The sequence below is a fragment of the Tenrec ecaudatus genome, chromosome 3, assembly GCF_050624435.1.
Source record: "Tenrec ecaudatus isolate mTenEca1 chromosome 3, mTenEca1.hap1, whole genome shotgun sequence".
Taxonomy (NCBI): Eukaryota; Metazoa; Chordata; class Mammalia; order Afrosoricida; family Tenrecidae; genus Tenrec; species Tenrec ecaudatus.
Window position 1 is genome coordinate 16,701,860 of NC_134532.1, and position 6,890 is coordinate 16,708,749.

Consider the following 6,890-nt stretch of genomic DNA (forward strand, 5'->3'; position numbering starts at 1 on the left):
TCGTTCTCTACACAGGGTGGAGACGAGTCCGAACTGATGGACAACTTCTAACAACAGCAGCAATATTGCCGTGGGTTTGTGGGTGAAGGTTCTGATCGATTTCTGTGCCCAGAAAGAGTGCCTATCATATGAAAACTCTCTGTAAAAGGTCCTGATGCCCTTGGGATGCCCAAATTTCTGTGTTCTTCAAGAAGCTGTCTTTTGGTGAATGGGGGACACGTGTCAATGAACAACCAGGACAGACAGCAAGGGCTCTTGCTGCTCTCATACCTTCCCCTGCAAACTCATCCTGTCCTGAGCCAGAAGAGGAACTTGTGGACACTGGGTCAGCCCATGGTACAGAGCAGCTTTGACTGAGGACAGTTCTCTCTAGAAGAAGGCACAAACCCAGCTGTAGGAGCTGGATGCTGCAGCCTGTGAGAAACCTCTGGGTTGCAGGTGGAGGCAACAGCAACATCTGCCAACACCTGGTAAGTTACTGGGAAGATAGTAGAGAGAGAAATTTATTCAAAAGGATCTAGAAGAACAGATTCCAGAACTTTCTTTTCCTGGTTCATTCAAACTTAATGGTGAAATGTGTAACCCAATACAATAAAGCACATTTTAATACTGCAATTATTCACTTTTGAAAAATGTACATTTTCCCTCGAGATTTTATGTACCAACATATTGAATGGATATCATCTTAGTTCATATCAGTTCTTCATAGATTCCTATCAACTGGGCAATCATGTAATCAGGATCATTAACTCTGCTTCACTGGCTACTTGAAATGTTGACTTGGAAGGCTTGCAAAAGAGGTTCTGGAAGATTATAATGTCGCCGAATCCATGGGAAAGTGCCCTTGGAATGACACTGCCTGGAGTGACTCGAGTTATTTGAAGAGAACTTTATAAAGTTGCCACGAAGGAACCAAACTGTTTATTGGGAAGATGGAGGGATGAGGTCAAATTTACATCAAAGATTGCTGGTGGTGCAACGGGTCAAACATGGGCGTGGTAACTATATGTGTTTGTGGTTCAAATCTGTCAGCTGCTCCTAAAGAGAACAGTGTATCATGGTGCTTCTTTTGGAAACACCCTTTCAGAGAAGCAGGGAAGCACTGCTCTCCCATCCACTGGTGTGAGACAGAAATGACTTCATGGCAGCGGATCAGTGGGAGGGAATGGACTTCGGACCAGTTTCTGCATGTTTAGTACAATGGCAGAGATGTAAACTCATTAATTTATTTTTAATTTTACCAGTAAAGATAATAGAAAGACATACCTATATAATCTCCCCCAAACCATTACCTCCCAGCCTTTCCTGATTTTCCCTTGCATTATAATGGCACATATTAATCATCAAACACCAATATTGATACACTGTTATGAATTAAAATTTATGATTTGTTTGGATTTCCTTAAATCTTACATAAGGTACTATCCCTGCCATAGGATTCCATACAAGACATCATATTACATTTAGTCATCATGCCCCTTTAGCTTGCTCTCTATTGTGAAAAATTCTGAGAAATTCCTTTCTATTTTTAAAATTTTCTTGACAGCTCTGACGGTGTTTGTCAGGTTTTATTTTGTTTTTTTTTTGTTTGTTGTTGTTGTTGATTTGTTTTGGAGAATAGACTGATTGGAAACTGTCTATGTTATTGTGACAGTATTTACACCGTCACAAACTTATCAGTGTTAATTTGACCTTGATCACCTGACTGAGGAAGGGTTTGTCAGAGTTCTGAATTATGAGAATGCTCAATGATGCCCCAACTAAGAAGTACACTATTGAAGAAGCCAGGTTTTATTTTATTATACATAATAATAATAATAGGATAGATATCATATAATTCGATAGTTAAAACATTCAGCAGAGTTGTACAATTGCTATGACGGTTTCCAAACATTCTTTTCGTGCATGGCCTCCTTGACATTGTCTCCCCTTTACCCCCCTCCACCATTGTACCCCCTCCTCCTGAAACCCTATTCTCCTTGCTGTCTCTATGGGTTCATCAATCATAGGATGCATATAACAAAAAATGGAAAAACATATAACACAAATTCAAGAAGGTGACCTCCAATGACATAACACCTCTGAGATACATTATAATATGGACAAGCACAAACCAAAGCAAATACCACAAACCAAAAATAAAGAAAATGTAGGACACCAGATAAGGGTCAGCCTCATCAGTAGAGCAGGCGGAATCTACTGACAATGTTGTAACTGTTCAAGCCAGATTGACGTTTTTGATCCTTTATACTCATATCTCCAAAGCTCTCTGTTAGATAACCACTTTTCTCCATGCCTCAATTGTAGATGGAGGGACTTCTCCAGAGACTTATTTCCTATGAAGTTCGACAAATGAATCTTGGGCTACCACTCTCAACCATCACAATTTAGTCTTTGATACTAGATCCTCCTTCAACTTCAGATTAAATGGTTTACCATCCTTCAGTGATGATGGTGTGCTTCCTCCATGTAGGCTTAGTTGACATCTCACTTAGAGGGCCGCTTGTTTGGAAACAATCCTTTAAGACCCCATATGTGAAGAAAACAGATTAGAAAGTTTTGTTTTTGTTTCTTAGCTTGTTTGAAATAGAAGTTATGAAGGCAGGATGGGGGCAGAGGGCTATGGGTCACTGTTTGTTCATAGAGGGAAAAAGAAGAGCAGAGCAGTGGGAAAACATAAGAACAGCAAGCAGAGCACAGAGCTGGTGTGATTTTTCTCCTAACACCAGCTCCACGCACCTGGGTTTGGCCTCTGGGCACAACCTTCACCCTGAGCCTTCGTCAGACTGCAGGGTAGGCTGTGTCTGGGCTCACACTAACTTCCCCTCCCTGTGTTTCTTGCACAATAATGCACAGCTGTGTCCTCAGCAGTTAGTGAATTCACTTGCAGGGAGAATTGATTCCTGGCTGTGTCCCTAGAGATGGAGTTGCTACTCTTGAAGGAAGAGCTGTATTAAGTGTTACCACTAGCACAAATCTCCCCAGTGCACTGCAGCACCTTCCCTGTGCACTGGTGGGTCCACTCCCAGCAGTAACCACTGGTGGTGATGGAGAATCACAGACTGTGCAGGTGAGTGACAGGTTCTGGGAGGGCTTCACCAGTCTGGCCCCTGACTCCTGCAGCTGCACCTGGGACAGAACACCTGGGAACAAAGAAAACCACAGTGAGTTCCAGACAGACCTACCGTGCCTTGTTCTGATCTCTAAAATCAGGGACGATCTCACCTGTGACTGCAGCCCGGGAAGAGAAGGAGACACAGCCACACCATGTTCTCCTCTTGGAGGATCTTGCGTTGCTCACTGAAAGCAGCACTGACCTGCCCAAGCTTAAAACCCTCCTCTCTCCATGGCCGAAAGAGTTTTTTGCAGGTGGGGGTTCGGAAGTGATACAAGAACATTGTGTAGAGAGGACTCTGTACATCAGCTGCCTTTGAATACAGTTGTTCCTGTGTTTCCCTGGTCCTGACAGAGAGGAAATTGAAGTGGACCACATGTGAGGAGAGGTGGAAATCCAGAGGAAATGATCACCTCCCAGCGCTTCCATTGCTTCTCCTCAAGTGATGCTGGGGGTTGTCTAGAAGATGCAAATACTCAGTTGGGAACCACTACGGATTGTAGTGCACAGCCAATGACACTGAATGTCACACATGAGGAAGGAAGCCTTGCCCGGGAGAAATGGCCACTCTCCACTCAGATGCTCCTGCACTCCTGGGTTTGAGAAAAGTTTCCCCAGTGCGAGAGAGAGCTCTGTGTATCCCTGTGACCTAAGGACAACGTTCTTTCCTTGTATACAGAAGAGACTAACTTCCTAAACTCTTATGGATAGGACAATATCTTACTGTTCACTATTGAACATATCTAGGTTCTACTATCCATTGTAATAGCTGCACAATTCATGGACAAGTTGTAATGCGGCAGGGACAACTCATTGCTCCAGAGACAACAGGCCTCAAAGGAAGCCCCTGACATTGCTAGCACACCCTCCACTAATATAACCTCACCTGCCTTTTTTAGCTGCTGTCCTCCACTGGCCTGCCAATCCCCAACAGCCTCCTGTGATTGACCCATTTCATGTGAAAGTCCTCAACACCTCAGGTGTGAAGGCTCATTTTCTGGATACAGACTCACTGCGACACATGTGGGTACAATAAAGTTCTTCCTTTTTGATATGACCCGTGGCAACTCCTTCAGAGCAACTCCAGTAAGAGTAGTGCCAGTGGAAATGTCACTGAGTTCTTTATGAGGACATGTAAAGTTCAGTCAAGTCGCTAATATATGCCGGAAGCGCATACCTCTCTGTTATAAATATCAAACGGAAGGCATTCCGCTCAAGCACCTTGCGGCACCCAACTCCAGCAAGCCTCATCCGGGAGGCACTCGGCACCAGTTTCCAGGGTGAGTGAGCCCAAAGTTCTGAAGGAACCCCCAGAGACACTTGAGTCCATTAAGCAAGCCTCCTGCCCAAGAACAGTTATGTTAATTTACTCTGTGGATTGGGAATTGCATCACGGTTCCACGCTCAGGCTCTGATGGAGTAGCTGTCATCTGGATCGGGGAGTCCACTGTGCAGGGATCATAGGACTGGAGAATTTCATCCATCCGTGACTCCTGTGGGCAATGCCATCCTTCCTCCTGCTTTTCGTGTGGTTCATTTTATAGAAAGTGGGATCCTCTCTAGGGAATCCTATTCTGAATTACTCAGGTGAACCCCATCAATATTGCCCCCAAACCTTCCTAATAGACCCAAGCAGGGAAAGGTCATTTGTGGGAGTTAGAAACGTTGTCTGGAAGAGTCGCATTAAAGATTTTACTTGCCCTGAAAATGTAAAGAATTTCAAACATATTTTCCTAATGACAGCATCCAGGAACCCAGCTTTCTGTGTTACAAAGTGTGGAAAATGTATTTTGAAATTAATATATTTCTAAAGTAGGATAATTTTGATCCCATCCTTCCAAATAAATGAATTATTAGTAAACACCAACTGCAATAAGAAATATGTTTTAAATAAAGTAACTTATTAAGAACAATTACATTGGGGACTGGATGATGTATTTTCTTGCACTGAGTAAGTTGGTGTGGCTGGCACCTGAGCGTGGAAAATTGTATGAAGTAGGGCAGGGAGTCAAATCTGGGTCAGAGGGAACTGTGGTCTAAGCTGTGAAGTGGGAACTTAATCCTGAGCACAGCCGCTTCCAGACTCGTACCGAGCAAGCCATGATAGCCACTTTAAACCATCTGCTCTGAAATTATAAAACAGTGATGACTGCTCAAGAAAGAATCCAAAGAAGTCTTCTAGAACCCAACTTACTTCAGTTACCAGGTAAACAAGTAACAATCAAGCTTTCTGAAGCTTTTAATCATTGACTGAAAGTTCCAGAAGACAAACTACAGGTTATTAGTGAAGTGACCAAAGTGTCTCATAAAGCCAGTTTGCTCACTGATGATAACAAAGACAACTGAGAACTTAGACCTGGCTTGACAGTGGCTCACAGTATCAATAAAATTCCTTTTGTCACCACTTGCTATTTATATATATTTTATTTCTTTGGGGAAAATCTTGACCTTTGATCACTCAGATACAGGAAAACAGGGAAACTTTTTACCCACCGTCTTTTAGAACTCCATCAGGAACAAGACCTAGACAATTACCCTTGGAGGGACAATTGCTCTTGTCCCACTGAAGAGGAATATAAAGCCATGATCCCACAAAGGACCAGTGGGCCCTTTAATGGGAGGACTCTTGCAATTGTTCTCTGATTACAAAGAAGACGTAAAGCCTCTATGTAATATACGTGGGCTCTTTTTCCAAATTAGGGATGATTATGCTAATGCACACTCCCAAAACTATAGTGAAAACAAAAGCTTATTTGAAGATCTAACTGAAAGAAAATGCTCGTTTCCTACAATTCATGCTATTTAGTCAAGGTCTGGAAGCACCCAGGTACAGAACATTTTGCACCAGAGAATCAAAAACATAGATGTTAAGAAATACTGAACCTCCTTGCCCTACTTCAAACAATTCTCCACGCTCAGGTGCCAGCCCACCACCTTACTCAGTGCAAGAAAATGTAGGTTCTTTTGAATAGATTCAGAATACTCTGAAAGAAGGGACTAGGAAAAGATAGTGGAACACACCCTGGCCCAGCAAGCCTTGAAGACAATATCCCCACTCACAGCAACCAATCCACAGAGAGGACCCTATGGCAGGACCCACTATGTGATATAGCATCCCTTACTGACACATAGCTCTACAGGAGACAACACTGGAGACACAGTGTTAGAATTCGGCCCTATCTGACTCCACCACACCGAGGCAAAACACTAAGGGTATGCAACAGACCAGCAAGGGGGCCAGAGCAACAAAGTCTGGAGGGAATACCAAAAATAGACTTTGGTGCTAGGGCATAGCACCCTATCAGACTTGACCAGAAAACACTCCTAAAGGGCAACAAACAGTCCTTGAACATAGATAGGCTTTTTTTGTGGTAACTGTTTTTATTGTTGTTGTTTTGTTTTCTTTTGTTGCTTTGTTTTCCTCTGTCTTGTTTTTGTGGATGTTATTATCTCCGCAGGTCTGTCTAAATAAGATAGGCTAGATGAACAATCTGGAGAAGAAAACAACAGGACTGTCAATTCTGGGAGGACTTGGGAGAGGGGGAGGGGGTGAAAAGGAAGTGGTGTTAACAAACCCAGGAACAAGGGAAAAACAAGGGATCCAAATCGGTGGTGAGGAAGGTGTAGGAGGCCTGATAGAGTGTGATCAAGGGTAATGTAACCGAGAGGAATTACTGAAACCCAAATGAAGGCTGAGCATGATAGTAGGACATGAGAAATGAAAAAAGGAAATAGATGAAAGAACTAGGAAGCAAATGGACAGTTATAGAGTTCA

At 43.1% G+C, this 6,890-nt stretch overlaps 1 pseudogene; it reads left to right on the top strand.

Moving 5' to 3' along the window:
- The first annotated feature begins 5,260 nt into the window (after positions 1-5,260).
- On the top strand, positions 5,261-5,996 carry LOC142443278 (geranylgeranyl pyrophosphate synthase pseudogene; annotated as a pseudogene).
- The last annotated feature ends 894 nt before the right edge of the window (positions 5,997-6,890 follow it).